This window comes from Pyrus communis, chromosome 3, assembly GCF_963583255.1.
Source record: "Pyrus communis chromosome 3, drPyrComm1.1, whole genome shotgun sequence".
NCBI lineage: Eukaryota > Viridiplantae > Streptophyta > Magnoliopsida > Rosales > Rosaceae > Pyrus > Pyrus communis.
In genome coordinates, this window is record NC_084805.1 from 14878958 (window position 1) to 14896437 (window position 17480).

Sequence of the window (17480 nt, forward strand, 5' to 3'; positions counted from 1 at the left end):
AATAGTAATTACGATAAAGAAGTTTATTTTTTTCAATTTAATGCGTTAAAACTAAAAAAATCTTTCTCAGTTACACCTTCAAGATACATTGAATTTGAAAAATTAGCCATTATTCAATCTTAGAACTGTTGTTCCTTTAGTTGGACACATGGTTCCATACTTAGCCACATTGAGTAAGCTAATCTACTGGTCCTTCCCACTTCATGTTTCTTTGGGACCGCACGTTATACGACATCGTTCAAGTGTAAACATATTAAGCTTTAGCTCCTTTGAGATTGAGAGGGAGGGTTCCATCATCCTCAGAGTTGAAACCTTAAGGATAACAAACATAGAACGAGTTGCATGTATACACTTCTCTCTCTTGCTACGTGAAATTATTGTGTTTTATACAATTATACTTAATGTTTTTTGAAAGCGCTCAATCATATGATGAGAGAGATAAATACAAAGTTGTATGCAAAAACTTAACACCTTTTTACCACTGTGGTAAATAACCACTTGCAAGACATATACTTAATTGAATTTAAGAAAGACCACCGCCAACTAAACACTTAATTAATTTAAAGTTTAAACAAACAATGAGCTTGACTTGCCTTTTCTTCCTTAATTTGGTCAGATAGATACTATTCTATTCATGCAATGTTTAATATAGTATCTTCGTAACGTTTTATCTAGTCTCCATAAATGTTTGTACAAGAGAGAGGATACATCAGATAATTCGTGGTTGTTAAGAATTTGAATAAACAATTTAGAGTCTCCTTCAATAATTACATGTTTTAGTATTTTTTTTCATGAAATATTATAAAGACGTCTCAACTTTGACTTTTTTGATATTGTGGGTTGAATATTGGTTGAAAAAATTTGAAGGCACATAATGGAAGAAAACTATATAATATAACATCAAAACCAGAAAAGTAAAACTTATCTGAACGCCATTGCCGACATTCAAAACATTAGCGGCGACTGCAATTGCTTTTGCTTCATGCGGAAGGGACGTCTGCTCTGCTCTCGGCAGCTGCCTGATTTGGTCATCATGCATATCCCTCGCTATCTAATCTGTCGCTAACTAAATGTGTCTGACCAAACACAAGTAGCACCAACTAACCACAGAATGTAAAAACTCATGATTAGTGTATTAATCTAAGTCTAGTTTAGTCTTACACTCTCCACTAACCACTTGCCAACTGCGGCGGCTTATAAATTAGGTTTTTTTTTTTTGAATTGTTCTCTCTTTCTTTTCTCCTTTTTTTTTTTTTTTTTGTTACATTGATCGTTAATGAACATGGTCGCAACTTCTCAACTTAAACATATTTTACGCATAAGTGACCGGTTCTAATTGCAATTCAAAGGCCAATTCAGATACTAGAAAAAACAAATTATATTTTAAATGTTATGGCAAAGTGCACCCTCCTTTTAGTCCTCTTGCTTGTTCTTGGTTGTGCATTGACAAGTAGTGGAAAATCTGTCAAAGCAGAGAACATTGGTGCTAAATCATGCGATGAATCGTCTGCCTCCCTCAACCGGAGCAGTTTTCCAAAGGGTTTTGTGTTCGGTACAGTTTCATCGGCTTACCAGGTATGCCTCTAGTTAAACATTTCATCTTTTAAGAATCTCATTAGATATGAATAACCTAAATTGATTTATATTTATTGTGAGTGTGAATTTTAGTACGAAGGTGCTGCAAATGAAGGTGGCAGAGGACCAAGTATATGGGATACATACATGCACAACCATCCAGGTATCTCTTCTGTTCTTTTCGTGTCCGATCAATTTGTATCAAAATTATCAGTTAATAAAAAAAAACTGAGAGAGAAGATACATTTTTTTGCGTGTTAGTTTGGATCCTATTACTAAAATTCAGTATATTTTGAGGAAAAAAATAATTAGAGAAGATAACTGACCGTAGCACTGGAGATGTGGCTGTTGATGAATATCATCGCTAGAAGGTTCATAAATATATGCTTTCTTGTAAATATTATGCCATATATTCTGATCGGGTTCCTAATTAAATATATTCTTTTGTTACAGGAAGATGTTGAAATTATGAAGGACATTGGCCTTGATGCTTACAGATTCTCGATCTCATGGTCTAGATTGTTACCAGGTAATTAGACCATCTATATACTTACTGCATTTACAACCAAGAAAGCAGGAGATTTACTTCCTTTTATTGTTATAATTGTTGTCCAACACTTTTTCATCTAAAACTAATTTGTATTGTATTCGATCAGATGGAAAGCCAAGCGGGGGTGTGAACTACGAAGGAATCAAATATTACAAGAACCTCATCGACGAACTTTTAGCCAATGGTAATGTGTTTCCTATGAACAAAAAAGAACGATACTTGACTACTCAAAAGATGAGTAGGAATTCTTACTCAAAATTGTTCGTTGTCAATTTATAGAACTTCGTGTTTATAATCAGAATCGTTCATATTATAAATCATCCTTTAAAGTTCGCCTCTGCAAAAAATCAATTCAAACTAAGGCCGTTTAGTCATCAAACTATTTAAAAACAAATGAACGAAATTGGTAAAAGCATTACAAACCGTCTATGTATTTGTTATAATAGATTGACTAAATGACTTTAGTTTTAATTTATTTTTTATAGAGATATTCTTTACAGTGTGATTCATAGTATGAAGGATTTTGATCATAAGCACAAAGCACTGTGATTAAAACACTAAGAGTTTTGAGTAAGAGTTCATACTATTAAGTATACAAGTTAGCAATACAGTTAGTAAGTTGGTTAGAGTAGTTAGGCTCTCCCTTATAAAAACAGTTGTGTAACCTTCATTCTATCAATCAATACAAAAGCATATTTCTCTCTCTAAATCTATCTCTCTCTAAAACTCTCTGTGTTAATCTTTCTTCTCTTCAGCTTTCTTCTTGATTTTCTTTCAATTTCCAAACATTACAATGTAGTTAACATGGTATCAGAGCCACCAAGGCTCACGCCATGGATCTTGGTGGTCGATTCCTCTACTATCTTTCTTCATTACTTTCTTTCGTTTCCGCGTATTTCCTTATTCGTAATACAAGTGCTCTTTCTTCCTTTCTTTCTATGTAAACTTATCTGAGATTTCGCATAGGTTTTTTTTTCTTTGATTTCATCTGGGTTTCACTGCAAATTTTGACTGGGGCTTCGAGCTCGAGCAAATTGGGTTGCTGAAGAAAGATTTTCCTGAAGTCGGTTCTGGGTTTCAACCAGAAGCAGCTCACCATGCTGGGTGTGGCCAACGATATCGGTGAGAACTTCTAGTTCACCGTCACCGGATCCAGAATCTGAAAAGCCTTCAAGCACCAAGAAATCGAAGGACCGACTGTGGAGCGAGACCCTTCGACTTTGGCCAATGAGACTAGAGAAGTTCTCGAATCGATGGCGAAAAACATGTGTAGTCTGAGCAGGGTATTGGCTCTTCTGGGTTTGGCCCAACTCGGCGTCGGAGCTTGGATTTCATACATCACTAAATCGACCCCAATGCCGGAGGTTTCAGTTCAAAGCATTTTGGCTTTCGGGTTGCCCTTTACGCTGGCGTTCATGTTGAGGCAGAGTTTGAAGCCAATCTACTTCTTTAAGAAGATGGAGGAGCAAGGCAGGCTGCAGATTCTGACTCTCACCCTTCAGGTTGCTAAGAATTTGAATGTGTTCTTCGTTCGTGTTCGCGGCGTTTCGTTCTTGTGCATTGCTGGCTTGTCAGTCGGAGTGTTGTTCGCTGCGCTTACGAGATGAGTTTGGAATTCCCGTTCTTCCGTCGCTTGATTTGTAGTTGATTGGTTCTTGGTGGAGTTTCTTGGTTCTAGAATTATGGGGTTTCAGTAAAGTAAAGGTCTGTGCATTCTACCTGTTTGTTGATTTGTCTCAGTGAGAATTTCTTTATGTTTGATGAATTCCAAGGCCGATTGTCATCGTCAACTAGTTTGCTCGTCGGTTTCTTGAAGAATTGTTAATTGTGGAGGCTTAAAGATTTGGTTTTGGTTCAATTTCTGGTAGTCTGGTTGGTCTAGGAATGTTGATCTTACTTCCCTTGCTAATCTGGTATGCTCAATGCGTGTGAATTCTTGCATTCTGGTATGTACAATTTTGTGGTTGTTCCGATTATGGTTTGTGTCAAAATTCAGAAATGTAATGTCTAAGAAGATTGTTCAGCAGCTAACTGAGGAGTGGTGCAGTATTTTCCTTATTACAGCCTATAATGTCGAGTCTAACCAACTCAATTGTTAGCATGAATCTACAGTAAGTCCGGTTATACGATGAAGTTTGATGAAGTTGTAAACGGTAAATCCCACGAAGGGTAATTCCGTGATGTAAGTAGGTAAATCCCACGAAGGGTAATCCTACATAGATGTTAATTTTCTGTTGTTGAAATTGTGAAGGCCGATGCCACTGTTAAGAGTAGTTGTATTTTGGTAAAATCCACAAAGGGCGATCCCGTGGTGCTATAGTTAAGGCCGATGCCACACTATAGTTTGTTATTTTTCTGTTTAAAGGCCGAAGCCAATGTTAAATGAAGTTGTTGATGGTAAATCCCACGAAGGGTAATCCCGCAAGAAGTTGTTATAACCGGCCTGAGGGTGTGTTACAATTTTATAAGAGGCTGTTCTTCGATTGAAATATATGCTATGGATTGTAGCAGGGCAACATTCGGGTGTTGAATATACACACTGCATTGAGATCTTTGTTTTGAGCTCATACACAGAGGGTCACAGACATGGCTTTCTTTGCCGAGGATGTTCACCTTTTGGCTAGTGTTAGTGTAGATGGACGACTCTTTGTATGGAAAATTTCAAAAGGTCCAGATGAAGAAGGTACGCCACAAATCACTGGAAAGGTTGTGATTGCTATTCAAATAGTTGGAGAGGGGGACGCTGTTCATCCACGGGTTTGTTGGCACTGTCATAAACAAGAGGTTTAGGTGGTTGGGTTTGGAAAGCGTGTACTAAGAATTGATACTACTAAAGTTGTGATTGTTCAACATTGTGTTCAGTGATTGTAGATGTTCGTCCAATCTCAAACTGGGTTTCCCCAGTTGAGATTGAGGGGGAATATTAAGTATACAAGTTAGCAATACAGTTAGTAAGTTGGTTAGAGTAGTTAGGCTCTCCCTTATAAAAATAGTTGTGTAACCTTCATTCTATCAATCAATACAAAAGCATATTTCTCTCTCTAAATCTATCTCTCTCTAAAACTCTCTGTGTTAATCTTTCTTCTCTTCAGCTTTCTTCTTGATTTTCTTTCAATTTCCAAACATTACAATGTAGTTAACACATACTCCTCTTTGAGTAACCAAGTATTGTTCAACAAAAAGGAGGCTTAAACTAATAAATGTATGTTTTTATTTTGCTATATATGAATTGTTGAATATTGCAGGTCTAAAGCCCTTTGTCACAATCTTCCATTGGGATTTTCCTCAAGGTTTGGAGGATGATTACAGTAGTTTCTTAAGTCCTGAAGTTGTGTAAGTGAAAATTGTATATGAATTTTTCAGTAGGATTTAAGTTCTACATTTTGATTTCATTTTTTCTGATTTTCTTGTGTAATATACTACAGGGATGACCTTCAGGACGATGCAGAGCTCTGCTTTAGAGAATCTGGTGACAAAGTTAAACATTGGATCACATTGAACGAGCCATTAAGCGTCAGCAAGAATGGTTATGCAAGCGGGAAGTATGCACCAGGCTGATATTCTAACTGGCTAAACTTAAATTGCCTCGGTTGAGATTCCGAAACTGAACCATATTTGGTGACACACCACCAACTTCTAGCTCATGCAGCAGCTGTAAAGTTATATAGAGAAAAATATCAGGTCTTGCATGCACCTGCAGTTTTTGAGTTACCACCACTAATTATACATATTTTTTGTTTGGTAATATTCAAATAGTAATCAAACGTTGATGCATATTGATAGGAGCATATTCATGCGACTTAAATGGCTTGTTCTCGTGCATTTACGTTATGTTTCTTTAGTTATTTTAGTACTTTAAGCTATTTTCGTGTGTTTGTAGGTCCAAAGGGCTAAAGGAGCAAAAAGATGCATTTTGGAGATTTTTGGAGCACTTTTGGGCTAAGGATGGATAGCTTATGCTTGGAGCCAAAGTGTTGGACGAAATTGAAGACCTAATTGAAGACCAAAGTGTTGAAACCTTGTTCCCTTTAGTTTTAGGACATTTAAAACCATTCATATTCTCCCATAGCCATGACTTCCCCTTCTTTCCAACATAATTCACATGCATTTCAGATTGCATTCCCATTCTTTAATTCAACCAACACAACCATGCACTCCACATGCATTTCCACCCTTACAAGACCCTAATCATTCATCCACACAATCTGCCATCATTCACACAAACACCATCATTGCCATGCATTCCATTCCATCTCCCATTTCAGATTGCATTTCATTCATTCCAACCAAGCCACATGCACTCCCTTTAAATATATTCAACCTAGCTGTCATTCCACTACATTGCACATGCATTCCCATCAGATTTCCATCATATTCACATGCATTCCATCCTTTAAAACTTTGCACATGCATTCAACATACACAACCTGCCATCATTCTAGAAAATCACTCCCATCCATTTCATCATTGCAGCCACATATAGCTTTAATACATGCAAACACATGCATTTCCACCCACATGCACCCATAATCATTCACACCTTTCAGCCACATGCATTCACTCTTCATAAATCAGCCACATGCATTCAATCATTCACTCCACCACTTTGCAGCCATCCCACATGCATTTCCACCTATAAATATGCATCCATTGCAGCCACAAAGGGGGGGATCCATTCACCACAGAAATAAGGCCTTTGTGCCAGAAATTCACCCATTTCATTCACTCTTCCATTTTCAGAATGTAGACATCAAACCACCCTTGCCGTGCTCTCCCTTACAATCCAAACACCATCCTTCCATTTTCACCACTCCCCAAACCATTCACACCATCAAACTATCCTTAGACCTTGTGCTACAACGAAGAGGAAGATAAGAGTGCCTAAACGTTCATACAATTCAAGTTTGAGTTGTTGGAATGTTTAGGTGTTTCTTTGATTTCAAAGTTATGAGGAAATTCGAAATATATGTTTATGCTTACATTTTGATTTGATTACTTCTAATTGCGTTTCATAAGTTGTGGATTCAATTTGTTTAACCGTTTGATTGATAACTTATTTATGTATGTTTATTGAGAGTGCACGCTTAATTTTCATGCATGAATATGACGCTAGAATATAAGTGAGTTTCACCTAATAGTTACGAACTTATATTCACAAGTAGTGGAGGTTGCTTATAAACAATCGCGTTAAACGAATTCTTGGCATAAGTTTCATGCGTATTCCATAGTAACGAATGCCTCGTCAACACTTATAATTTTCATAGAGCGTAATGATTCTTGCTTGTATCTCTATTATGCAATCATGTAGGGGACTTGTGGGGAATGTTTTGAATTGTTGTATGCGCTAACCCATCCAATTCAATAACGTTAGGAAGATTTGAAGGTTAATTAGTGCATCATGGTTAACTTGGGGTGTTGAGAATTAATGGTTTATTGAAATGCAATTGGAAATCATTTTATTATGCAAGTATAACATGTATGGAGATGAACCCCTTAGCTAGGTTCCCATCCATTCAATTCCATCCATTTCATCTTTACTATCTGTTTTAATTTAAATCTGTGCATTTTATTTAATTTCGTCCAAAACCAAATCCCCCTTTACTTTATTGTCCAATTTAGTTAGAAAGTATCTTAGTTTGTGTTTCTAAGTGTTTTGATTCATTTTATTTCCCAATTTCGTCCAAATTCACCAAAGTGCTCAAAACTGCCCAGAAAGTGATTTTAAGGCAGTTTTGAGTGTTTTGGGTGATGTTTGAGTCTTTTGGTTTGTTTTAATGTTTTAAGTGTTTAGTTTTACATTCTTTGAGTTAGTTTAGTGTTTTATATTGTGTTTATGAGTGTTTTGATTCATTTTATTTCCCAATTTCGTCCAAATTCACCAAAGTGCTCAAAACTGCCCAGAAAGTGATTTTAAGGCAGTTTTGAGTGTTTTGGGTGATGTTTGAGTCTTTTGGTTTGTTTTAGTGTTTTAAAGTTTAGTTTTGCATTCTTTGAGTCTAGTATAGTGTTTCATATTGTTATTTTACGTTTTTGAGTCAAATCCAAGTGGTTAACAATCCCTCCTAATCCCCGGTCTAGAACGATCCCTACTTATACATATACTACAATTTGACGAAAAGAGGGTTTAATTTATGCGCGTATAAATCGCGCATCACATATTGCACAGGAAACGCAAAAGGGGGTGATAGGGATAACGTTGAACTCGGATTGGTATGTGCCACTTTCTGAAGACAGGAACGAAAAAGATGCAGCTACAAGAGCATTGGATCTTTCATATGGATGGTATGTGCGCATATATATGTGTGTGTATTTGTTTTGTAGATATTACATGCAGGATATTATTTGGACTGCAGATTAAGGAATCATTACTAATTTGATTAGTCTATCTCATATTTGTGTTCTAATTAAAAGTAATATTTGGAATCTTGGATTTAATTTTTAGGTTTATGGATCCCTTGGTGAAAGGTCATAATCCACACAGCATGTAAGCTCTTGTCGGAAATCGATTGCCAAATTTCACTAAAGAGAAATCCACGATGCTAAAAGGTTCGTTTGATTTTATTGGACTAAATTATTATTCAGGAACTTATGCAGCCAAATGTTCCTCGGCAAAATGATGCGAAACCAAACTACAAGACAGACGCTCTCGTTAATCGATCAAGTGAGCAGAAATACCAATCACGTTTTCTTCTTGAACTACTCTATATATATACTTACTAGGTTTTAAAACATGATGTTGTGGCAGTCGAGTATAATGGCGTACCTATCGGTCCACTGGTACGTATGTGTTTCTTTTTTTTTTTTTAGGTTGGATATAAATCCAGTACGGTTCATACTTCTAAACTATTTCAAAGAGAAGTACTCATTAGACTAACGTTCATGTCATGAGTTTTTTATGCTTTGACAGGGTGCTTCTGATTGGCTCCATGTTTACCCGAGAGGAATCCGAGATTTATCGCTTTACACAAAGAGAAAGTATGATAATCCACTAATTTACATCACAGAAAATGGTATGTTATAGCATCAAACATCAGCATATATACGTACATTTCAATATTTTTAGGGCCATCTCATTTGTAAAACATACTATGTATCCTAATCAGTATTACAAAATTTACATTTGCATGTTGGAGGATATGACGACCGCAATGATCCCAACATACCAATCGAGGAATCCCTTGCTGAAAAGAATCGACTACCTTGATCGTCATATTTATTATATTCATAAAGCGATAGAGTAAGTAGCTAAGTACATAGCCTAATGAAAGCAGGACTTCTTCTCACTCATTTGATCAATAATTTCACTAATCCAATTGTATTTGATTCGGTATTTGAGCAGTGACGGTGTTAACGTGATGGGATACTTTATATGGTCATTGTTCGACAACTTGGCATGGAATACCGGATACACTATTAACTATATCAACTTCAAAAATGGGCTGAAAAGACATCCAAAAGACTCAACGGAGTAGCTAAAGAAGTTTCTGAAAACAGAAAATCATGAGGAACTGTAAACGTAATCAAATTTTTGTATCCACCATATCTTGTAGTGCTATATATATTTAATTTCTTGTGTATTTTGTATGTTCTCCAACGAAAGTGAACGAAGGCTTGAATTTTGCTAATAATGGTAGAATAAACAGCCGATTTGCCCCCTAAATTTTCACATAGCCTTTGATTTCCCCTCTAAACCTTTTAATTGGAAAATCAAGGACATAAACTAATTTTTTTTTGGCCGATTTCCCCCTACGGTTGGTTTTCCATTGATTCCATCCAAATTAACGTAACTCTTATCACGTGCACACCACGTGACTCTCCTTTGAGGACAAACGCTTCACTTCACTAGACTTTCAGACACAAAAGCTATAAATCACACAAATTTCCATAGGTCGACATTTTAGAAATAAAGGGTTTTCAATTCTTTTAAAAAACTAAGCGACCGAACTACCCTCACATGTTGTGCACATACATCCATTGAATAGAAATTTGGATGGAATGAATGAAAAACTAACAGCAGGGGTATATCGGCCAAAAAAATTAATTTGAGTCCTTAATTTTCCAATTGAACAATTTATGAGAGAAATCAAAAGTTAAGTGAAAGTTCAGATGAGAAATCGGCAACTTATTCATAATGATAAACGATGGAGATGCCTAGGCTACTCCCACCGGTTTGCCAAATTTTATTTGAGCCCAGGAAGGCATGAATCTTGGGCTCAATAAAGTAGAATTTAACATGAGTCTTGACTAGCAATTCTCTTTCATTTTGAGTGATACTAAGGGAGATCACCATTGGGGTGCGTTTGTTGCACCAGATTATCTCAAACTAAACTAACTTCAGAGACTATGTTAAATTGGTTTGGCATTGACTAACTAGTATAAGAATAATGCAACGTTTAGTGCAATATTGAACCAAATCACAGATTAAATTATTTTTAGGATCTAGATTTTTTTTTTTACATTTTTTAATTCTCTCTCCCCTCTCTTTACATTTCCTTTCCTTTTCTCTTTGTTTTCCCTTTCTTTTCTCTTCTTTTCCTTTCCAGAGGTTTATGGTTCATTTCTCTTCTTTACTTCTCTTTTTCTCTTCCTTTTCGAATTCAGGAACCGGGCACAACCCGACGAACTTCAACTAGCACCTGAAAGACTTGCCGATCGGTTCATGAAAGAAGTGTAGAAGATTATGGAACGAAAAGGACTGGTCGTGATTTGGCGAGATTGATTGTAGCGTCGTCGTTGAACCTAAGTTGCAGACGATGCAGCAAATGACACAGATAGTGTGGTCGACCGTGAGCGCGCGGATCAACGTCCAGTTATTGGTGAATGGCAATCTGGTTTTGCTCACCCATGAAAGCACTGCCGTAACCGAGCAGGACAAGGAGAGAGAAAGAGAGTGTAGTGGTCTGGTGTAACATCCCACATCGCCCAGAGGAGTGATCCTTAAATGTATACTCTCATCCCTACCTAGCACGAGGCCTTTTGGGAGCTCACTGGTTTCGAGTTCCATCGGAACTCCGAAGTTAAGCGAGAAGGGGGCTAAAGCAATCCCATGATAGGTGACCCACTAGGAAGTTGCTTGTGAGTTCCCAAAAACAAAATCGTGAGGTAATGGTAAGCCCAAAGCGGACAATATTGTGCTACAGTGGTGGAGCGGGCCCAAGAAGTGATCCGCCTTAGGCTGGGATGTGACAATTTGGTATCAGAGCCTAACCCTGGCCGCGTGTGTGCTGACGAGGATGTCAAGCCCTTTATGGGGGTGGATTGTAACATCTCACATCGCCCAGGGGAGTGATCCTTAAATGTATATTCCCATCCCTACCTAGCACGAGGCCTTTTGGGAGCTCACTGGCTTCGAGTTCCATGGGAACTCTGAAGTTAAGTGAGAAGGGGGCTAGAGCAATCCCATGATGGGTGACCCACTGGGAAGTTGCTCGTGAGTTCTCAAAAACAAAACCGTGAGGGAATGGTAAGCCCAAAGCGAACAATATTGTGCTACGATAGTGGAGCGGACCTAGGATGTGGTGGACCCTGGGCTGGGATGTGACATCTGGTGGTGTGATTTCGCTGGATAGAGGACAAAAAGCAAGAGAGAGGATGCGAGCAAGAGAGCAGAAAGCAAATGAAGCAGATGGAGGTTTGAGCAGTCTCATTGTTATTAGGGGTTTCACTAAGATCTCCTAGCTAAGATCTCCTAAAAAAATCAATCCTGATACTATTCACTTTACTTTTTATTTTGTCTTTATCGTTAAAACTCAAAGTTTTCAAACCTTTTTCATTAGTTTTCCTTAATCTTAATCCCATCACATACTAAACACGAGATTAGACTAATAAGTAGTCCAATGATCATTAGTGAGGCCAAACAAATATACCCTTGGTGGGCGTTTGCTTTCTCTCACTAAGTGAGACTAGACTGGACTGGACTGGACTAGCTGTTAGTCTAATGTCGTGTTTGTTCTGTGTTGGGACTAACATTAATAAAACTAAGGGTGCGTTTGTTGCACCGGACTATCTCGAACTGGACTAGCTTTTAAGGACTGGACTGGAATGGTTTAGACTAAACTAAGCTGGACTAATTTAGTGAAGCATTTGGAGTAGTGTCAGGCTAAGAAACTAGACTAACAATACATTATTATTATATTCAATACATTTTCTATTAAAATATTAAAATGAATATATGGAAAAATAAAAGAGCATAGCCCATTGCTTCTTCTTCCTCACAAATTGCAGGTGTTCTTCTGTAACTTGGAGAATTATTGAATTTTCAATAACAAAGCTAACCCCCAATCACAACCTAGAAAACATAGATCCAAATTTCCAATAACAAAGAGAAAATTTTGATTATTACAAATAAATAAAAAAACCTTAAAAGAACCCAATTAATTGTTAATGCTCCTCTCGCACTCATGTCTAATACCCAAACCCATGGATGCGGTTGAAGATAAATATGGACGGCTCTGTTAAAGCCATTGAATAGCCAAGAGTATGTTCAAGCAAAGAAATCGTGAGATTATAGAACCGATTCGGTTTGAGATTCGCATCGAATGCGACCTAGGGGAAGGAGCCATCAATAAATTTCCTGATGAGCTCGATCCAGTTAAGAGAATCAGAGGGAGAGATAAAGATATGAAGAACGGCGAATGAGGCAACGTTGTGAGGAAGGCATTCTTAGCAATCTCATGGTTCAACTCTAGACTAATTTAGACGACCTAATGAGGCCTGGAGTCCACAAGAGTCCAGGTTAGTCTCACTTAAGTTAGTCCCCAAGCATACCAAACATGGGACAATAATCCTAGCTAGTCCAGTTCCACTTAAGAAGGTGAAACAAACACACCCTAAAGGGACTCACATGGACAAAACCCTTTACTAAAAGGTCATAGTGAAACCCCCCAATAACCATGGGACTGCTAAGACCTTCATTGTGTCTTCGTCTTCTCATGCTCTCTCTGCGTCGTTGTTGTGATATCCCGTCCCCAAAATTAGTATTTTATTTTATTATTGACGTATTTCGAAGATTTAATTGAAACTAGTTCGTTAAATTCTCCGATTTTGAGAAAAGCGAAGTGAGGGGTACTTTAGTCATTTTTTTATTTTCTCGACCTTTTCGGTCAACTTTTTAGTTGGTTAGGTAAAGCTTGACTCCATGAGCACGTAGGAGTAAACATATCTCAATTCCGAGTTAGAACGAAGAAGTTAGAGTTGTTTGAAGTTAGGGGCATTTTGGAAATTTGGCCAAAATGCTATAATTGGAGGGAAAACCTCCAGGAAGTCTGGAACTTCTAAAAATAGGGTGCCTGATTGCAGACCCATTTTGGGTGCAATCAAGGTCGCTGACCCACCAACTTGGCCTACTCATTTCTCCTCTGTCCAACCTCCATTTTAGGTGACCTTGGTGTCCATGGAAAGCTCTTAACGAGTTATACATCTCTATAGCGTTAGATTTCCCATTTTCTTATCCATTTTTCCAGTTCGAGGTAGCAAAGTCCCATGGGTTTCTGGCGATTTTGTCATTTTTCTACTGATTTTGGCAACCATTTCCTTCAAGTGAGGTATAAAACTTCATTTACTTTTCATAATCTTCAAGTTTGTATGCTTGGTTCGTGCTTTCATATTCGTTCTAATGTTGGGTGTTTAGAACCCTAGAAATCATGTTTTCTCTTGTGAATTTGGACGATTTCCGATTAGAATTTGTCATCAGCCTAGTTGCCAAAAATGTTTCCCCTATTGAGCTCTAGCTACCACGTATAATTGAGCCTTTTTGGTTAAGGTTGAAAATTCAGGTTTTCAAACTCTCCACCTTGGCTATCACCGCATGTGGCGGTGTGTGGGACCGTCCACAAGTGTTTTCTAAGTACTAAATACCTTTTAATGACCCTGTGAACCTATGTCTAGCTTAGTTTTCCAAAATTCAATTATTTGGTGTGGTGATCAAATTGGACCGTCACTCGTTTATGTCATTGACGACAGTCTGACCGTTGGATCGTCGTGCAATTTTGTGAGCACCCTAGTTATTAGTTGTTGGACCTTTGAGAACTTACGAATCAGGAATCCATTGAGCGGATCTTCTGAATTGAATACCTAGGTTTGTTGACCTTAGAGGACCTTTGATCGATGTTTGGCTTTTTAGTCAATGTACCCTATTCCAGTTTGTCATTATTTTTAGAATGTTGTTGAGGCTTGATGGAGCTTACTTGGTTCATCACTATGACGGTTTGTTCCCGGTTGACGTGCGTTTTGATTTACGTGCAAGTGACACTTGACCTCGTTTTACGTGTCAGTCTTATTAAGTTTCCTAAGTAGGGTTTTGTGTGTTGTATTAGGATCCTAAAGGCGGAGTTGGTGAATCTAGAAACGCAAATAACCCAAGTGAGTGACATTAATATTATATGATATGGTTATTACCCATGAAATTCCTTATTATAGACTATGTGGATATGACATGGATATCCAAATGATTATATGGAAACGTGTACTACTATGCTATGTTTACTTGATGGTGTTATCGGAAATATATATATATATATATATATATATATATATATATATATATATATATATATATATGCTATGCTTGAAATGATTATGATATGCGAGGGCTAGTAGAGGACTGCTAACCCAGTTCATGTTCATGGGGTAATGTGGGATAAAATCAGAATTTGCACCATGTAGCAGTGGTACATGGATGGTTCTGCTTGTTTAATCCGCGATGGGGGACCATATTACCTTGGGATCGTGCTTGGTTAATTCGCGATGGGCGATCCTTATTACTTAGGTATGGCCATACGTGCTTAGGGGTGATCATGCTTGGTTAATCCACGATGGGTGATCACTGCATATAGTATTCGTATGAGTTACTCTACTTGGTTAATCCGCAATATGGGGTCACTACCTACATGGTATTCTTAGGAGTGGTTCTGCTTGGTTAATCCACAATGGGAGACCACATCCTGATCGGTTACCTATTGTAGGCTTCGACCGAACTGTGTCCCTCTATAGCCCTACATTATTGTTTATTACATATATGAATGATGAGCTTGAAGGCATGTGTGGCTCAGTCTAGAAAATGATTGAATTAAATAGTTTACATGATGGTGTTGCCTAAAAGAGAATGGTTTCGAATGTGGCTCATTCCTACTCGTAACGAAGAGATGAAATTATGAAAAAGATACCAATCTCATTCCTACACGTGATTGTATTATTGATGGTTTGTCATTCCTACACAATTTCAGGTTGTGTGATGATTGAATGTTATCTGGATAGACGTGTGGTGAGATTCATAATTGAATAACCATTCCTATACGTAATAATAAGGCGTATGGTGGTTAAAGTATAAAATATGTGGCAATTGGACCCTTGTGATTATTTAGAAAATAAGAAAGGCAAGTGGTGAGTCACAATCCGAAGAGAGTGATGGAATAATATTGACAGTGATCACATTGACAGTTGATACGATATACAAAAGAAATATCATGTGTAGACGTAGCAATAGTTTGACATTTAATCATTTGATGTTGTTTATATTCACATATATGGTATTATTGTCACTCACATGAGCTTTGCAGCTTATCTGAGTTTTTATTTGCCCAATAAACCATTCCTACGGCGTAGGGTTATTTTGCAGAGTAACAGGTAGCGGTTAGAGAAGAGCTTTGCAGGTGGTGTAGTTGCTGTGGGCAGTGCACTCGAGAATAGGTATTGCCACCCTTTGTTGTAAGTTATTTCCGCTGAGCTTTGATGTATATTATATGTATGAGTCTTAGTGACTCTATGTATTTTATATTGTACCGTTACAGTCCTTTCATCGCGCGTTGATTCTGAGCATATCTCGGGATCGAGGCATGACAGTCGTCCTCAAGAGTGGTTCTGCTTGGTTAATCCGCAATGGGGAACCATATCTTGATCGGTTAACTATTGCAGGTTTCGACCAAACTGTGTCCCTCTATAGCCCTAAACTATTATTTATTATATATATGAATGATAAGATTAAAAGGTATGTGGCTTAATCTAAAAAATGATTGAATTAAATAGTTTACATGTTGATGTTGCCTAAAAGAGAATGGTTTCGGGTGTGACTCATTCCTATTCGTAACGAAGATATGAAATTATGAAAAAGATACCAATCTCATTCCTACACATGATTGTATTATTGATGGTTTGTCATTCCTACACAACTCCTAGTTGTGTGTTGACTGAATGTTATCTTGATAGACGTGTGGTGAGATTCAGAATTGAAAAACCATTCCTATACGTAATAATAAGGCGTATGGTGGTTAAATTATAAAATATGTGGCAATTGGACCCTTGTGATTATTCAGAAAATGAGAAAGGCGAATGGTGAGTCACAATCCGAAGAGAATGATGGCATAATATTGACGGTGATCACATTAACAGTTGATATAGTATACAGAAGAAGTGTCATGTGTGGACGTATCACTACTTTGACATTTAATCATTTGATGTTGTTTATATTCACATATGGGGTATTATTGTCACTCACATGAGTTTCGCAACTTATCCAGGTTTTGATTTGCTCAGTATGCCATTCCTACGACATAGGGTTATTTTGTAGAGTAACAGGTAGCGGTTAGAGAAGAGGTTTGCAGGTGGTGTAGCTGTTGTGGGTAGTGCACTCGAGAGTAGGTATTGCCACCCTTTATTGTAAGTTATTTCCGCTGAGCTCTGATGTATATTATATGTATGAGTCTCAGTGACTCTACGTATTTTATATTGTATCACTACAGTCCTTCTGTCGCGTGTTGATTCTGAGCATATCTCGGGATCGGGGCGTGACAGTCGTCATCTATCTCCTCTCTTTACTCGCTTTGTCTGCTCGCATCGCTAACATCGTCAACGCTTGCCAACCCAGAATCGCATCGTCTACTCATTTTGAATCTTGGATAATCTAGAAGTCATCGCATCCTTTCTCTCTGCTCTCGCCATCTTCTGATTCACTCTGATCCGAATTGCAAAACCCATACTCAAAAGCCAGTAGACAGAGCCCAAATTCGATGAAATTGCAAAACCCACATTCGAATTGCGAAACCCAGATTCCATCGCAAAACCCAGACTCAAAATGCAAATCCCAGACTTGAATTGCGAAACCAAATTCGTTAGAAGCTCTACACCATCTACATATCTTTCAATCACCAAACACAAATTTATGCAGAACAACTTTTCAAGAATAAAAAAAGATAAAAACAAGGAAAGCTTTCATCATTCAAGATAGTTTTCTGGAAAAAAAGAAAGGGATAAAGAGAGAGGGAGTGCTTTGGTTCTCGAGAAATAGTGGAAAAAAGAAAAAGGATAAAAGAAGAAGGGGAGCTTTGGTTCTTGAGAGTCTGGAAAAATGAAGAGTGTTCTG

The 17480-nt window shown here is 37.7% G+C and overlaps 1 pseudogene; it reads left to right on the forward strand.

Annotated features, from left to right (window-relative positions):
- The first annotated feature begins 1392 nt into the window (after window positions 1–1392).
- LOC137730212 (cyanogenic beta-glucosidase-like) lies at window positions 1393–9639 on the forward strand (annotated as a pseudogene).
- Window positions 9640–17480: the final 7841 nt, after the last annotated feature.